The sequence below is a fragment of the Hyperolius riggenbachi genome, chromosome 8 (assembly GCF_040937935.1).
Source record: "Hyperolius riggenbachi isolate aHypRig1 chromosome 8, aHypRig1.pri, whole genome shotgun sequence".
Classification (NCBI taxonomy): Eukaryota; Metazoa; Chordata; class Amphibia; order Anura; family Hyperoliidae; genus Hyperolius; species Hyperolius riggenbachi.
In genome coordinates this window covers 197,284,744-197,301,853 of record NC_090653.1, presented here as the reverse complement: position 1 = coordinate 197,301,853, position 17,110 = coordinate 197,284,744, and the positions used below count along the sequence as shown (strand labels likewise).

General features: G+C 46.6%; 1 protein-coding gene across 1 annotated transcript in view; it reads left to right on the top strand.

The window, feature by feature from the left end:
• Positions 1–354: 354 nt before the first annotated feature.
• The window catches only part of FRMPD3 (FERM and PDZ domain containing 3), a 281,016-nt gene continuing 264,260 nt past the window's right edge, over positions 355–17,110 (top strand). Inside the window, exon 1 of the mRNA XM_068248083.1 lies at positions 355–473. The gene's annotated coding sequence lies outside the window, so the exon portion shown is untranslated. The remainder of the gene's footprint in view (positions 474–17,110) is intronic.

The window sequence follows — 17,110 nt, the reverse complement described above, 5'->3', positions numbered from 1 at the left end:
CAGGGAACAAGCGCATGCATGTGCATGCATTCCCTGCAGAGACACACAGCGGGGATCCATCAACACCAATGTAGAAAAAGGCACTCCACAGCCTGTGGAGTGCCTTTTTTTACATTGGTGGAGTATTTGTTTGGCAGGTTTGGTGTACCTGCCGAGAAAGAGCACCGGCATCTGCTACCTACAGTATATACAGTGATTTATTAATTTTGTGTTGAAAGCAGGACCCCAGATAAATATACAGAATATGTATTGCCAGGTACAAAGGACATACATGTATGAATTAATTTCAAAATGCCCAATATATGCTTCTTAGAACATGACTATGGTTTGTTTTTATGTTTAAGGAACGGCATCAGCTGCAATAAGGACAAGTGCTCAAGATGTGTCAAGTGATACAAGCATACATTTCAAAATAAAATATTGAAGAACATATGACAGAACAACAGACAGAGTCTGAGCTTAGTGCTGTCCAGGTACTGTATCGGCATGCAGTCGAGATGAAAATAAACCTGAAGTGACCTCTTATACATACTAAAAGTAAGGTTGCATTATAAGCATTTGCACATAGCCAGTCTACAGTAAAGCACATGCTTTTTTAAAATGTACCTACCCTGAGCCCTGGCAGGTTACCCTAGCAAACGTAAACAGCCCCTGCTAAGTAATTAGTACATAGCCTTACTCTTTGTTATGTGTTCTTGAAGTCATATCAGGTACAGTCTGAATATAATGTACTTGTTATAAATGTACTGTATGCTGTGATACAGAATTAAATAAAATGTAGGCGGAGAAAAAGATGAGAAATGCCGGCACTGCTGTAAACTGCTTGTATATTCATAACACATGGTGCAACATCGTGGATTCAAATTTCATGCATATTGAGAACTAACATACCGGTTTTCTGGTGAAGCTGTGCGGTGGGTGCTGGGGGATGAGAGCCTTATGACCGTTTCGCGCAGATGCGCTTCTACGGAGACTGCGTTTTTCTACCAGCAAACCGGTATGTTAGTTCTCAATATGCATGAAATTTGAATCCACGATGTTGCACCATGTGTTATGAATATACAAGCAGTTTACAGCAGTTCCGGCATTTCTCATCTTTTTCTCCGCCTACATATGATGTCTATCTGAGCCTGAGCACGCTGGTCTATCTGCATCGCACCGGATACCTGGTCTGCACCCCTGCAATCTTCCCTGCACCCTCAGCTGCAGTGCCAGCACCTTTCTATCCTACCTTCCTTTTTGAATTAAATAAAAGCTGAACTCATTTGAGTCCAATGGGAGAAAAAAGCTTTACACTTGTTATTGCATTGCTTTGTTGTATTGTAACTCTAGGCAAATATAAAGAAAAACAAAAACATAATTTAATTAATTAACCACTTGCCGACCGCACACTCATACCGTGCGGCGGCAAAGTGGTAGCTGGAGGACCAGCGACGCACATCTGCCGTAAGGCAGATCGGCGATCCCCGGCCAATCAGCGTACCCCGGCGATCCCCAGCCAATCAGAGGACAGCCTGTCACAGGCTGCACAGGACGGATAGCGTTCTGTGCAGCCCCGATCACCAGGGGTGAGAGGGAGGGGGGGGGAATTTCGCCGTGGAGGGGGGCTTTGAGGTGCCCCCCCCCCGCAACACCCAGGCAGGCAGGAGCGATCAGACCCCCCTGCACATCATCCCCATAGGGGGGAAAAAAGGGGGGCGATCTGATCGCTCTGCCTGCAACCTGATCTGTGCTGGGGGCTGCAGAGCCCACCCAGCACAGATCATAAAATAACACGCTGGTCCTTAAGGGGGGGGGGGGGGGTAAAGGCTGAGTCCTCAAGTGGTTAATGTGCTCAGTAAGTAATGAAGCAGTGCTTCAAGAATTTTCTTTACTCTTCTGTCACATTGCATAGGGAATGATGCACAATAAGCCTGCCAGGCTGTGCTGCATAGAGATGGCCCGAACGGTTCACATGCAAACTTATTCGCGCGAACATCGCGGAAGTTTATGCGAGTTCGACTAGCCCCCTATACTACATCACTTTGACCCTCTACATCACAGTCAGCAGACACATGGCAGCCAATCAGGCTGCACTCCCTCCTGGAGCCCCCCCCCCCCCCTTTATAAAAGGGAGCAGCATTGGCCATTTTTTCATTCTGTGTGCTGCTGTGTTAGTGAGAGAAGGGCGAGAGGTTGCTGCAGAGATAGGGAAAGCTTAGTTAGACTCTTGTTAGGCTTGTTAGCTTGCTCCTTGCTGATACTTATTGCTAAAAAAAGCACCCCAAAACAGCTCTTTTGAGAGCTAATGTACTTGTGATTTTTTTTTTTGTGTGGCCCACTGACACTTGCAGCTGGCCCTTGCTTATTGCTAACTGCTATACTGTGCCAGGCCCAGCACATTCAGTGCCTACCTTTTCACTGTACCTGTGTGTGTGACAGCTGCACATTGTATTGTAATACCAGCCTGTGCATACCTTTCACTGCACCTATGTGACAGCATGCAGTTTTATATACCAGTCCATGCATACCTGTTAACTGCACCTGTGTGACAGCTGCACATTGTATTGTAATACCAGTCACTGCATACCTTTCAATGCACCTGTGTGACCGACCACACGCTGTTTTATATACCAGTCTGTGCATACCTTTGAAGTGCACCTGTGTGTGTGACAGCTGCATGTTGTATTGTAATACCAGTCCATGCATACCTTTTACTGCACCTGTGTGACAGCACGCAGTTTTATATACCAGTCACTGCATATCTGTTAACTGCACCTGTGTGACTGCCTGTCCCAAGACTAAGTCGATCCCCACACAGCTTCTCCGCCACCACCAACAGGGTCCAGGACACCGGGAGGATTCCTGAATTTTTAATGCCGCTGCTAGCATCGGCCGCTAACAAGAAGAATAATTTTTCTGGTGTGTGTACATGCCTGCCTAATTAAGACATGTACATGTGTCAATTCCCCTTCGTGATTGTTACCTTGCCGCAGTGAAGGGGCTTGCGTATCACAATGAAGCAATGACCGCCGGCTATATGAGTGTGTTGGGGGGCACACCCAAGATAATAAGGTAGTTGCTTCATTGTGGACAGACCAAATTTGATCAGCAGGACAGTCACTGTTGTTCTATCATTGAGCTACCTCAGCACGGCGACCATATGGGCTTGAAAACCGTCATCGCCTGCATTCTCGCCATGGTGCACACCAGTCCAGTACGGCCATCACTACACAAACAGCTGTTTGCGGTGCGTTACACAGTGAGTTTGGTCTGTCAGTGTGAAGCAGTACACTAATTACTCTACCTGATTGATGTATACACATGCAAGATATTTTAAAGCACTTTATACCTCCAATTTAGCAATGCGATTGCAATGCAATTTCTGCCCTTAAAACCCTGCTGTGCGTCAAATCTGTAATTTTCCCCGGGACTTTTGGCATGTATCCCACTCCGCCATGCCCCCCTCCAGGTGTTAGACCCCTTGAAACATCTTTTTCATCACTTTTGTGGCCAGAATTAATGTTTGAAGTTTTGAAAGTTCGCCTGCCCATTGAACTCTATTGCGGTTCACAAAGTTTGCGTGAACCCGAACTTTTGCGGAAGTTCGTGTTCGAGGTTCATGAACCTAAAATCGGAGGTTCGAGTCATCTCTAGTGCTTCATTGCATAGTCCTGTGAGTCTAAGGGTATCAGCTGAACAAGGACTTAATTAGTGAGCTGCTAACCTTAACTATCAAAAGTGTTGTAAAGAGTTTGCCAATGGGTGAGGAAAGGGAAGACTTTTGAGCTGTTTATGCTGACAGTTGTTGCTGAATAACTAAAATCACAGAGCTGTTTTGAAAGGAAAAACAGAGATAAATAAGACATATACAGTGGTGTACCTAGGGCATTTATAACCCGGTGATGATTATGAACAGACAACCTACTCCATCAAACAAATACTTTTGAGGGGGGTTTTAAGGTGGTGGTGCACTGCGGTAAAATTTTGGGTAACAAGAAGAAAATGCGGCACACTTAGGGCCTGTTCAGACTTGCTGCGTTTGTAGAACGCGTATAAATTCAAAGAAACGCAAGTTGAAAAAACGCATGCGTTTTTCTTGCGTTTGAATGCGTTTTCTATTGCGTTTTGCACAAACACGTGACCCAGGGGAAAAAAAAGAATTATGGGAACCGCAGAGGAAAACGGACGCTAAAAACGCAATAGTACGCGTTTTTGATACGCGTCCATAGACTTTCATTGCGTCCGTTTCTATGCGTATCGCACAGAACTGCGTGCAGCAATGCGGATGAGAAACGTATGCGTCTCATACGCATACATGTGAACTACCCCATTAAAAAGCATTACGAGCCGTTTCTATGCGTTTTTGGTACCAGTACGCGTTCCCTGAAAACGGCTAGGAACGCATATAGTCTGAACAGGCCCTAAGTGCCCTGCGGCAAAATGGCTGTGGCTATGACATGATGTGTGTGGAGTTAACTGTAATGTAACAGAGTAATTCAAAAGCAGTGAGTCCCAAGTTTCCCCCCAAAACATACTTAAAGGTAATTGGATAATGCCCCCCCCCCCCAAAAAAAAAAACACAGAAATCTTACACACATAAGAAAGCAATTTCCCTATGATGTGGTCAGTTGCCCCATGAGTGGCAGATTTGTATCATAGATGTGCAGACGATAAGTCTGCAAAAACTGCATAATGCTGTTGTGCCAATGTGGATAAAATTCTCAGAGGAAAGCCATTAAGGATTCAGGCAGTTCTGCAGGCAAAAGGGGGCCAAACTCAGAACTAGCAAGCACCTAATACAGTGGCTAGTGAAGTATATACATTTTCCTGTCATTGAGGTTTTTTTGGTTTATGTATTAGCATACCATTTAGTAATCATGAGCACCAAAATGCCAAATGCTGCAACCCCAAAGAAGCAAATGCAGCCACTTTGACCATCAAATACTACATGTGACAAATGTTACCTCTGACACTTCAATGCATCAAATGTAACCTCCGCCACATCAAATATGGCAAACGTTACCTTCAACACATTAAATGCAGCAAAAGCAGGGGCGTAGGGCCTGTGCCCCCCCCCCCCCCGGGCCCGGCTCCTGAAGAGGCGGGGAGGGGCCCAGGGGGGGGCCATGTCTTTTTGTAGTGCCGACCGTGCGGCCCGTGCACGCTATTGGGAGGGTGCAGCCGCGGGGAGGGCAGCCTGACCTCTCCCTCCCTACCTCTCCCCGACCCCCCCCCCCCCTTCAGATGCAGAGTGAGCGGCTCACGGAAGCGCTGTAGGCTGAACTCACCTCCGTCCCTGCGTTCCAAGCGCCGCTGATCTCCTCCCGCTGTATAGTTGCTGATACACACTGCTTCCGGCGCAGGGACGGAGGTGAGTTCTGCCTACAGCGCTTCCGTGCGCCACGCACTCTGCATTTGAAGGGGGGGGGCCTGGGGAGAGGAGGGGAGGGAGAGGTCGGGCTGCCCTCCCCGCAGCTCCCCCCTTCATTATGGGGGGGGGCACCTACCTACCTACCTAACTAACCTATCCTGGGGGGGCAGCTACCTACCTAACCTATCCTGGGGGGCAGCTACCTACCTAATCTATCCTGGGGGGGGCAGCTACCTACCTAACCTATCCTGGGGGGCAGCTACCCACCTAACCTATCCTGAGGGGGCAGCTACCTACCTAACCTATCCTGGGGGGGCAGCTACCTAACCTATCCTGGGGGGGCAGTTACCTACCTAACCTATCCTGGGGGGCAGCTACCTACCTAATCTATCCTGGGGGGGGCAGCTACCTACTTAACCTATCCTGGGGTGCAGCTACCCACCTAACCTATCCTGGGGGGGCAGCTACCTACCTAACCTATCCTGGGGGGGCAGCTACCTAACCTATCCTGGGGGGCAGCTACCTACCTAACCTATCCTGGGGGGGCAGCTACCTACCCAACCTATCCTGGGGGGGCAGTTACCTACCTAACCTATCCTGGGGGGGCAGCTACCTACCTAACCTATCCTGGGGGGGCAGCTACCTACCTAACCTATCCTGGGGGGGGCAGCTACCTACCCAACCTATCCTGGGGGGGGGGGCAGTTACCTACCTAACCTATCCTGGGGGGCAGCTACCTACCTAACCTATCCTGGGGGGGGCAGCTACCTACCCAACCTATCCTGGGGGGGCAGTTACCTACCTAACCTATCCTGGGGGGGCAGCTACCTACCTAACCTATCCTGGGGGGGCAGCTACCTACCTAACCTATCCTGGGGGGCAGCTACCCACCTAACCTATCCTGGGGGGGCAGCTACCTACCTAACCTATCCTGGGGGGCAGCTACCCACCTAACCTATCCTGGGGGGGGGGCAGCTACCTAATCTAACCTATCCTGGGGGGCAGCTACCTAATCTAACCTATCCTGGGGGGCAGCTACCCAATCTATCCTGGGCGGCAGCTACCTAATCTATCCTGGGGGGCAGCTACCTAATCTATCCTGGGGGGCAGCTACCTACTCTAACCTATCCTGGGGGGCAGCTACCTACTCTAACCTATCCTGGGGGGCAGCTACCTACTCTAACCTATCCTGGGGGGCAGCTACCTACTCTAACCTATCCTGGGGGCAGCTACCTAATCTAACCTACCCTAGGGGAAAGCTACCTAATCTATCCTGGGGGGCAGCTACCTAACCTATACTGGGGGGCACCTACCTCATCTAACCTATACTGGGGGGCAGCTACCTAATCTAACCTATACTGGGGGGCACCTACCTATCTAACCTGGGGGCACTTACTTGTCTAACCTGTATTCGGGGCACCTAGCTAGCCTATACAGGTGGCAACTATACTGGCTACCTATATTGGAGGCACCTACCTAACTAACCTATACTGGGGGCACCTACCTATCTAACCTATGCTGGGGGCAACTATTCTGGCTACCTATATTAGAGGCACCCACCTAGCTAACCTGTACTGGGGGCACCTATCTATCTAACTTATACCGGCGGTGCCTGCCTATCTAACCTATACTGGGGGCAACTATACTGGCTACCTATGCTGGAGGCACCTACCTGGCTAACCTATACCGGGGGCAACTATACTGGCTTACCTATGCCTGGCTACCTATACTGGGGGGACCTATAGCTGGCTATAGGGATTCGGATATGTGTGTGCGTCGGGTGTTGCCAGGGGAGGGGGGCTGTTGTTGCCGTGGGGGGGGGGCACATCCAGTATCCGCATCGGGGCCCAGAGGTTTGTAGCTACGCCACTGAGCAAAAGTTACCAATGAAACATGTTAAATGCACATATATTACTCCACATATATGAAATGCGGCAAATGTTACTGTCGGGCGCTGGTGGGGTGGGTGGCTGGGAGAGTCAAACACTGGGTGCTGATGTGCTGACTGGGAGAGTCAAACACTAGGTGCTGGTAGGATGGCTGGGTTCAACAAACACCTGGTGCTGGTGGGGTGACATTTACACTGGCTCACCCCAACTTTACTAGCTCCAGAGAGTTTATATTTACCCTCAGTGTCTGTCTGGTTCCCTCCTTCTTTGCCGATGTCAGCTCCAGTAGTCGCGGACTACAGCCTTGCGCCTCCTCAATCGCACTCCCTTTACTGGGAGCAATCTGTCCCTACCCAGTCAGTTAAAGATAGACTGAAGTCTCCCAAATGCCTTTTTTTCTTTTAAAATCCTCTTTAAAGAGGAGCTGTTACGCATAGTGTCTCAAAAAAAAAACAACAACACATATACAAGTAGATACATACTTGGTGTACTTACACAACATATGCATTGCACTGTCCATGTTTTGCTTTGTAGTGAATTATATATACTGTAGTAAATAAAGGGATTTCTATTCCTGAGAGGTTCCATTTTAGGATGACTGTGCGTGAAGCCAATTGTGATGTAATTTCCTCCCTTACTGTTTGCCCTCCTCCTTTTGACTTAATATGCATTAGCACTCCCTCTTCCAAGCCCTCAGACACTCCCACCTGCTGCTCAGTAGTTGAGTGAAGTAGCCAGTCTGTCTGCATGAAGTGCTAAACCACACTTGCTCACAGTCACCCATTATTAGTGCTGCACTACCAATCCTAGTAGTTAGTGTAGTAAGCTAAGCTGATATATGTTCTGCTGCCAGCCAGCCTTCAGTTAGGAAACTAGCAGCAGATAAAGAAAGCTGCTGCAGCTTGTATTCCTCCCCCTCCTCCTACTGAAAGCAGAGTCCCCCTTCACTATCCGTGAGGAATGTGAGCCCAGAGTCCCCCCCTCCCCTCCTCCCGCACATCATCTCTGCTCCTGGGACTGTCAGAGCCTCTGCCCAGTGACACATCCTCCCAGACAGAATGCAGTGGAGCTGGACACGGTCTGCCGCCTTAGGAGGAGAAGAAGAGGAGAGCGCTGAAGGTTTCTGGCCGCCCTGTCACTGTGTTTATTTTTTTTTCTTAATTACCGAGCAGTGTGTACTCATCTGCAGGGACTCCCTCATTCCAGCATAGTGTATGTGAGGCTTCTGTCATGAGCAATCCAGGAATCACGTAGTTGCTGGCAGCTGCGGCTTCACAGACACAATGCTGGAGGAGGGAGCCGCTGCAGATGAGCCACGCTGCCGCTATTTGAAGTCCACCTCTCCGTGCACTACACACAGCCTTGCCACCAGCAGCAGGGGTCTGAAGCGTGCCGCTTGCCATCTTTACCCCACTCTGCAGAGCCCCTCACTCAGGCAGGCAGCTATAATAAATGTATGCGGGACGTCTGTATTACCGATAAGAGAGGAACAGAGGCGGGGTGGGGAAAACTTCAGGGCCAGAGGAAGCAGCCAATCAGGCTGCACTACTGCGTAAGGGGAGGAATATTAAATGAAGGGGAGGAGCAGGGAACAGCAAAGGAAAAAAAAAAGCCGCCCAGCATACATTGCTACTTCTCTTTTTGCGGCTCTGCGTACGAGTTAGAAGCTGGGAGCAAGAGGATTTATAAATCATATTAGTTTAAAAGTGAGAATGATTTTTTACTGTGCCAATGCCTTTTTAACATCTTTTTAGGCTTAGCTAAAGAGGGATATCCAGAACTATTTTTTTTAATTCATGCCTAACAGTTACTCTTTAACCACATAAGGACTACAGTCTTTTCGCCCCTTAAAGAGACACTGAAGCGAAAAAAAAATATGATATAGTGAATTGGTTGTGTACTATGAATAATTACTAGAAGATTAGCAGCAAAGAAAATATTCTCATACTTTTATTTTCAGGTATATAGTGTTTTTTCTAACATTGCATCATTCTATAATATATGCAGATTACACAACACTCAGCATTCAAAATGAGTCTTTCAGAGCAGTCTGTGAAGTAATGACCTCTCCTCTAGCAGAGAAAAAGTAAACAGTTCACTTACAGTTGAGATAATAAAAGTCAGATAACAGCCCTCTCCAAGACTAATGCTGGGAATACACGTTTCGTTTTTGCCTTCGTTTTAGCCTTCGATTCGTTTGGTAAACGAATCGAGTGTTGAAAACGTATGTGAAAATAGTCATAATCTCATTACAGTTTCGATTAATAGACCCCAAAAACGAACGACTAGTGATCGAACATGTTTGATATTATCTCTCTTTATCCATCTAATCGAACCATTGGTAGGCTTGATGGCTGTTCAGATCGATTATATATTCGTTTATGCCATCCGTCCCTGTACTACGTTTTGTTTCTTTGCAGCCTTCGATCATTGGAAAAACGAAACCATCAGAATCGGAAAAAAAACCAAAACCGTGGGTGGTGATATTAACCGTACGATCGATTATTTCGGGATCGAAAAGGACAAAAGGCACAATCGAAACGAAGGCTAAAACAAAGGCAAAAACGAAATGTGTATTCCCAGCATTAGTCAGAGAGTTAATGGCTTGTTTGCATAGAGATAACAACTGTAGTTTCTTAACTCTTCCTGTACTGGAAACAATTAGACTGATGTATCTGATCTTAAAGAGAATCTGTACTCTAATATTCTTACAATAAAAAGCATACCATTCTATTCATTATTTTCTCCTGTGCCCCTCTGTGCTGTTTCTGCCACTCTCTGCTGCAATCCTGGCTTGTAATTAACAGTTTTAGGCAGTGTTTACAAACAAACTAACCAGCTTCTAATAGGCTCAGCTAAGCATAGTGTGTGAGTCATTCACAGTGTGCAGGGGGCCTGCAGAGGGTGTGTATCGCTTCTACCAATCACAAGCAGCCCTGCACATTCCACACAATCAATCCTTAGCCCGACAAACAGGACAGAGGAAAGATACATTGATTTATTACAGAGACAGTGCAGTTAGGAAAGACTGCAGTAAGCCAGAGCAGATTAGAACAGGCATAGGAACTTATAGGATAGAAGAACTAAGGCTGAAAAATTTGTTACAGAGTCTCTTTAATGTTTTATTTCTTAGCTGTACTACACATACAAATCATAATATCATCATTTTTTTTTTTCGCTTCAGTGTCTCTTTAAGGACCAGAGCCTTTTTTTCCATTCAGACCACTGCAGCTTTAACGGTTTATTGCTTGGCCATACAACCTACCACCTAACTGAATTTTACCTCGTTTTCTTGTCACTAATACAGCTTTCTTTTGGTGATATTTGATTGCTCCTGCGATTTTCAGTTTTTATTATATTCATCAAAAAAGACATGACTTTTGTCAAAAAAATGATTTTTTTATCTGTGATAAAATTTGTCAAATAAAGTAAAATTTCTGTATACATTTTGTCCAAATTTATTGTGCTACATGTCTTTGATAAAAAAAAAAAAAACATTCAGTGTATATTTATTGGTTTGGGTAAAAGTTATAGCGTTTACAAACTATGGTGCCAAGAGTGAATTTTCCCCTTTTGAAGCATCTCTGACTTTTCTGAGCACCTGTCATGTTTCATGAGGTGCTAAAATTCCAGGATAGTATAAATACCCCCAAAATGACCCCATTTTGGAAAGTAAACATCCCAAAGTATTCACTGAGAGGCATGGTGAGTTCATAGAAGATTTTATTTTTTTGTCACAAGTTAGCGGAAAATGACACTTTGGGACAAAAAAAAAAAGTTTCCATTTCTGCTAACTTGTGACAAAAAAAATGAAATCTGCCACGGATTCACTATGCCACTCTCTGAATACCTTGAAGTGTCTACTTTCCAAAATACAGTCATTTGTGGGGTGTGTTTACTGTCCTGGCATTTTGGGGGGTACTAAATTGTAAGCACCCCTGTAAAGCCGAAAAGGTGCTCATTGGACTTTAGGCCCCTTAGCGCAGTTAGGCTGCAAAAAAGTGCCACACATGTGGTATTGCCGTACTCAGGAGAAGTAGTACAATATGTTTTGGGGTGTATTTTTACACATACCCATGCTGGCTGGGAGAAATATCTCTGTAAATGACAATGTTTTGATTTTTTTTACACACAATTGTCCATTTACAGAGAGATTTCTCCCACCCAGCATGGGTATGTGTAAAAATACGCCCCAAAACACATTATACTACTTCTCCTGAGTACAGCGATACCACATGTGTGACACTTTTTTGCACCCTAACTGCGCTAAGGGGCCCAAAGTCCAATGAGTACTTTTAGGATTTCACAGGTAATTTTGAGACATTTGGTTTCAAGACTACACCTCAAGGTTTAGGGCCCCTAAAATGCCAGGGCAGTTTAGGAACCCCACAAGTGACCCCATTTTAGAAAGACAATACCACAAGGTATTCTGTTAGGAGTATGGTGAGTTCATATAAGATTTTTTTTTGTCACAAGTTAGCCGAAATTGACACTTTGTGAAAAAAAAACAATAAAAATCAATTTCCACTACCTTGTGACAAAAAATAAAATCTTCTATGAACTCGTCATACACCGAACGGAATACCTTGGGGTGTCTTCTTTCTAAAATGGGGTCACTTGTGGGGTTCCTATACTGCCCTGGCATTTTAGGGGCCCTAAACCGTGAGGAGTAGTCTTGAAACCAAATGTCTCAAAATGACCTGTGAAATCCTCAAGGTACTCATTGGACTTTGGGCCCCTTAGTGCAGTTAGGGTGCAAAAAAGTGCCACACATGGGGTACCGCCGTACTCAGGAGAAGTAGTATAATGTGTTTTGTGGTGTATTTTTACATATACCCATGCTGGGTGGGAGAAATATCTCTGTAAATGACAATTTGTTTATTTTTTTACACACAATTGTCCATTTACAGAGATATTTTTCCCACCCAGCATAGGTAAGTGTAAAAATACACCCCAAAACACACTATACTACTTCTCCTGAGTACAGTGATACCACATGTGTGACACTTTTTTGCAGCCTAAGGGGCCCAACGTCCTATTCACAGGTCATTTTTAGGCATTTGGTTTCTAGACTACTCCTCACGGTTTAGGGCCCCTAAAATGCTAGGGCAGTATAGGAACCCCACAAGTGACCCCATTTTAGAAAGAAGACACCCCAAGGTATTCTGTTAGGAGTATGGTGAATTCATAGAAGATTTTATTTTTTGTCACAAGTTAGTGGAAAATTACACTTTGTGAAAAAAAATAAAAATCAATTTACGCTAATTTTTGACAAAAAATAAAATCTTCTATGAACTCGTCATACACCTAACGGAATACCTTGGGGTGTCTTTTTTCTAAAATGGGGTCACTTGTGGGGTTCCTATACTGCCCTAGAATTTTAGGGGCCCAAAACCGCGAGGAGTAGTCTGGAAACCAAATGCCTCAAAATGACTGTTCAGGGATATAAGCATCTGCAAATTTTAATGACAGGTGGTCTATGAGGGGGTGAATTTTGTGGAACCGGTCATAAGCAGGGTGGCCTCTTAGATGACAGGTTGTATTGGCACTCAAATCTTGACCTGGACATGGCAGCAGAGAACATGGGCATGTGATGTATTGGGTGCATAGACCAATAAGACCGCAATACATTCTTTTTGACTAGACCCATGTTAAGGAGAAGGCCCCAAAAAATTTTACGTTCGGAAACTTGGAGTGGTTTCCACCGAAAAGGCTGGGAATGGTAGCTTCTTGGATTGGCGGTTGCGTATTGTGTGGCATAACGGTTGGTCTCAGCCACAATTAAGTCGTAGAGACCAGCAGTGATCAGAAAAAAAAATTCTGTCACTGCGGTGTGGTGGGTGAGGGTTTGGCTGGGTGATTAGGGCCTGATCTGATGGATAGGAGTGCTAGGGGGGTGACAGGAGGTGATTGATGGGTATCTCAGGGGGTGATTAGAGGGGAAAATAGCTGCAATCAATGCACTGGGGAGGTGATCAGAAGGGGGTCAGAGGGGAATATGAGGGTTTGGCCGAGTGATCAGGAGCCCACACGGGGCAAATTAGGGCCTGATCTGATGGGAAGGTGTGCTAGGGGTGACAGGTGGTGACAGGAGGTGATTGATGGGTGTCTCAAGGTGTGATTAGAGGGGGAAATAGATGCAAGCAATGCACTGGCGAGGTGATCAGGGCTGGGATCTGAGGGCGTTCTGAAGGTGTGAGTGGGTGATTGGGTGCCCAAGGAGCAGATTAGGGTCTGTTCTGATGGGTTGCAGTGACAGGGGGTGATTGATGGGTGATCAGTGGGTGATTAGATGGCAGAACAGATGTAAACAATGCACTTTGGAGGTGATCTGAGGGTGGGTTTGTGGGCGATCGGATGGTATGGGTGATCAGATGCCCGTAAGAGGCAGGTTAGGGTCTGATCTGATGGGTGGCAGTGACAGGGGGTGATTGACAGGTGATTACAGTGGAGGATAGATGTATACAGTACACGGGGAAAGGTCTGTGGGGGTCTGAGGGCGTTCTGAGGGTGTGGGCAGGTGATTGGGTGCCCTAGGGGCAGATAGGGTTCTGATCTGATGGGTTGCAGTGACAGGTGGTGACAGGGGGTGATTGATGGGTGATCAGTGGGTGATCAGTGGGTGATTAGATGGCAGAACAGATGTAAACAATGCACTTTGGAGGTGATCTGAGGGTGGGTCTGCGGGCGATCTGTTGGTGTGGGTGGGTGATCAGATGCCCGTAAGAGGCAGGTTAGGGTCTGATCTGATGAGTGGCAGTGACAGGTGGTGACAGGGGGTGATTGATGGGTGATTACAGGGGAGGATAGATGTATACAGTACACGGGGGGGGGGATCTGAGGAGGATCTGAGAGTGTGTGTGTGTGTGTGGGGGGTGATCAGGAGCCCCCAGGGGGCAGTTTAGGACCTAATCAAAAAAATAACGTTGACAGATAGTGACAGGGAGTGATTGATGGGTGATTAGGGGGGTGATTGGGTGCAAACAGGGGTCTGAGTGGTGGGCAGGGGGGGTCTGAGGGGTGCTGTGGGCAATCAGAGGGAAGGGGGGGCAGATCAGTGTGCTTGGGTGCTTACCTGGGGGGCTGCAGCCTGCCCTGGTGGTCCCTCGATCACTGGGACCGCCAGGGCAGGAGGCAGCCTGTATAATACGCTTTGTATACATTACAAAGCGTATTATATGCTTGCTGTGCGGCGATCGAGCAGCTAATAACCCACCTGCTCTTCCGAACGGCCGGCGGGTTACTGCACCAGGTGGGCGGAGCCTCTCGCCGGCGGCAGATCACGTCACGCGTGACGCGATCGCCGCATAACCATGCCCGCCGCGTATGGGCGTATTGCGGTCGTTTGGGCCCAGCCCTTGCCGCCGCCCATCGGCTTAGGGCGGTCGGCAAGTGGTTAATATCAATGTCCTAACTGAAATGCCGCATCCCAGTGGCTAAACACTAAATAAATCCCCCCAAACTCCCTGGGGCACATTTCAGGGAGCGCTTCCATATAGAGGCAGAGCTTTGGACTGTAGCTCTGCCTCTACACGCGTCCATCTGCCAGGGCCGGATTTCTGGCAAGGCCACCTAGGCACTGGCCTAGGGCGCCAGAAAATGAGTCTTGTTTATGGTGGCTGTCGGGTAGTAAAGTGTTAGGAACCAGCTCAATCAAAGCACTGGACCGCGCTATCATTACTGCTGGTAGCTGCCAACTGCAGGCAGCCTGCACTCTCCTCCTCTGCCAGCAAACACTCTGCAGTGACGGCTGCCAGACCCAGTCCATCTGTGGCCACCCTGCATAAAGCTTACAGACAGCCGCGGGTAAGCTGGATGGCTGGGTCTGGCACGTGACATGTGGTAGGGGGTTTGTCAGGGGATAAAAGATCCCGGCGGGGCACAGGAAGAAGGAAGCGATCATGCCCGGGAGGCAGCCAGTGCACACAAACCAGTAGACAACTTACATATGTTGCTTGGTGGCAGCTGGCTAACTGTCCTCCACTGCATGCCTTACGCCATCCCATCCGACTTCCCTGCTGGGCCATTGGGGTCATGAAGTAGAGGACCAGAGCAGCAGCAGCACAGAGATGATCTTCCACAGCAGGGCTCTGTGTTCCTGGCTGTCACAAGTTCTTCCACCCCGCTCCCTCCGATCAAACTCGCTTCCACCATTTGGAGATTTCCACACAAACCTCAGCTGGGGTGAGTGATATGGGGACAGAGGGAGAACAAATAAACACTGCCTGTCTGCACTCAGGTGCAATTTAGATAAGATGACTGACTTGCTGGGGATGAGGGCTGCTACTGACTGCTCTGTCTCAGCTTGCTTGAATGTCTGTATGATTAAGATGTCCATACACATTACTTTTTTTGGTATCAATATCCCTGCCAATTCAATCATAATGATAGAATCTGGCTGAGATTGATGCCACAGCATAGTTAGTCACCCAATTGAAAGTGTCAATTGATTTCCAGCTGAAACGTCCAATCTGGCATGCTGGAAAAATCGTAAGAGTCGAAAGAGCCCAATTGGGTGCGCATGGCGGTATCGTCGACGACCAATGGACTCCTAACCAGTCTCCCTTAGAAGTGTATGTGTCCTACCCTGACACCCTGTAACCCTAATGAGTAACATGCTTGTGAACATTCAAAGCACAAATTGACAATATATTTGCAATAGATTACCTTTGCACGATTTTGCAATGCAAACTCTGAATTTGAAAAATGTGTTCAGAATTCTGTGTGTAACTTTGTAATTTTGTCAGAGTTGGATTTTGGCAATTCTGACCATCTCTTCTCTTTATTTGGTGCTCCTCCATCCAGACCTCTTAGTTGTGGAATATAGCTTTAGCAGAAGGAAGCAAATGTGTTTCTAGGATAATCTTGTATGTGTGGCTTAATTTATGTGTCCCTCACAAAGACACATCTGCTTCCAGCCTTGCTGAAGCTAACCCTAATCACCACTGACTCTCCTCCATATTTTACAGTTAGTGCGAGTCACTGTAGGTTGTGGGCTACTCCAGGTCATTCAATAGCCGTCTTTTATGCTTTCATAACTTTTGTTGTGAAACAAGTTGAAACACCTAAAAAAATCTTTTGCTATTGTTCAAAGAGCTGATAAGACTAATAAAAAGTCAATCCAACAGTTGGATTGACTTCTTATCAGCTCTTTGAACAATAGCAAAAGCTTTTTTAGGTTTTTCAATTTGTTTCACAACAAAAGTGTGAAAGCATAAAAGACAGCTATTGAATGTGTGTATGGGGCTTCAATCTAACCATAAGATGACTAGATGTTAGCGTAAAATTGGACTCATCAGAGAAGACGACCTTAGTTCTAATACTCACCCAATTCTGCGTCTCACAGATGAAAAGCTTTTTTTCTGGCTTTACATAACTTCAGACCTGGCTGTAGGAGCCTGTTTCAAACTGTTGTTGCTGTGCACTTCTCCCTAGTCTCAGTTTGCTAGTCACTTTTTTTTGAAGTTCACTTGATGTCCGTCTATGGTTCTTGAGTGACATTCAAATTACTTTGCAGTCATCCCTCTTAGTGCTGATTCATTCTGCCATCTGCCAGGTTGTAGCTTTGTTATTCCCAATGCCTCTTGCTTTATATCGTTCTTGTTTACTGCCTTTGACATTTTAAGGATAGAAGCAACCTGACGCTCATTGTATCCTTGTGGGAGTAAAGTCAGAATTTTGCCTTTTTTCTCACTCCAAACCATTATTTTCATGTGTTTTTGCATGACCATCAGTTATTTAAATACCCAATTACCTTAGACATACTCCAAATATTTGTTTTGTCTTCCAACTGCTCACATTGCAAGGTGAGATTGTTAATTGCAGCAGTATTTTTTTATACTTTTCCTTATTAAGATTTGATTCAGGT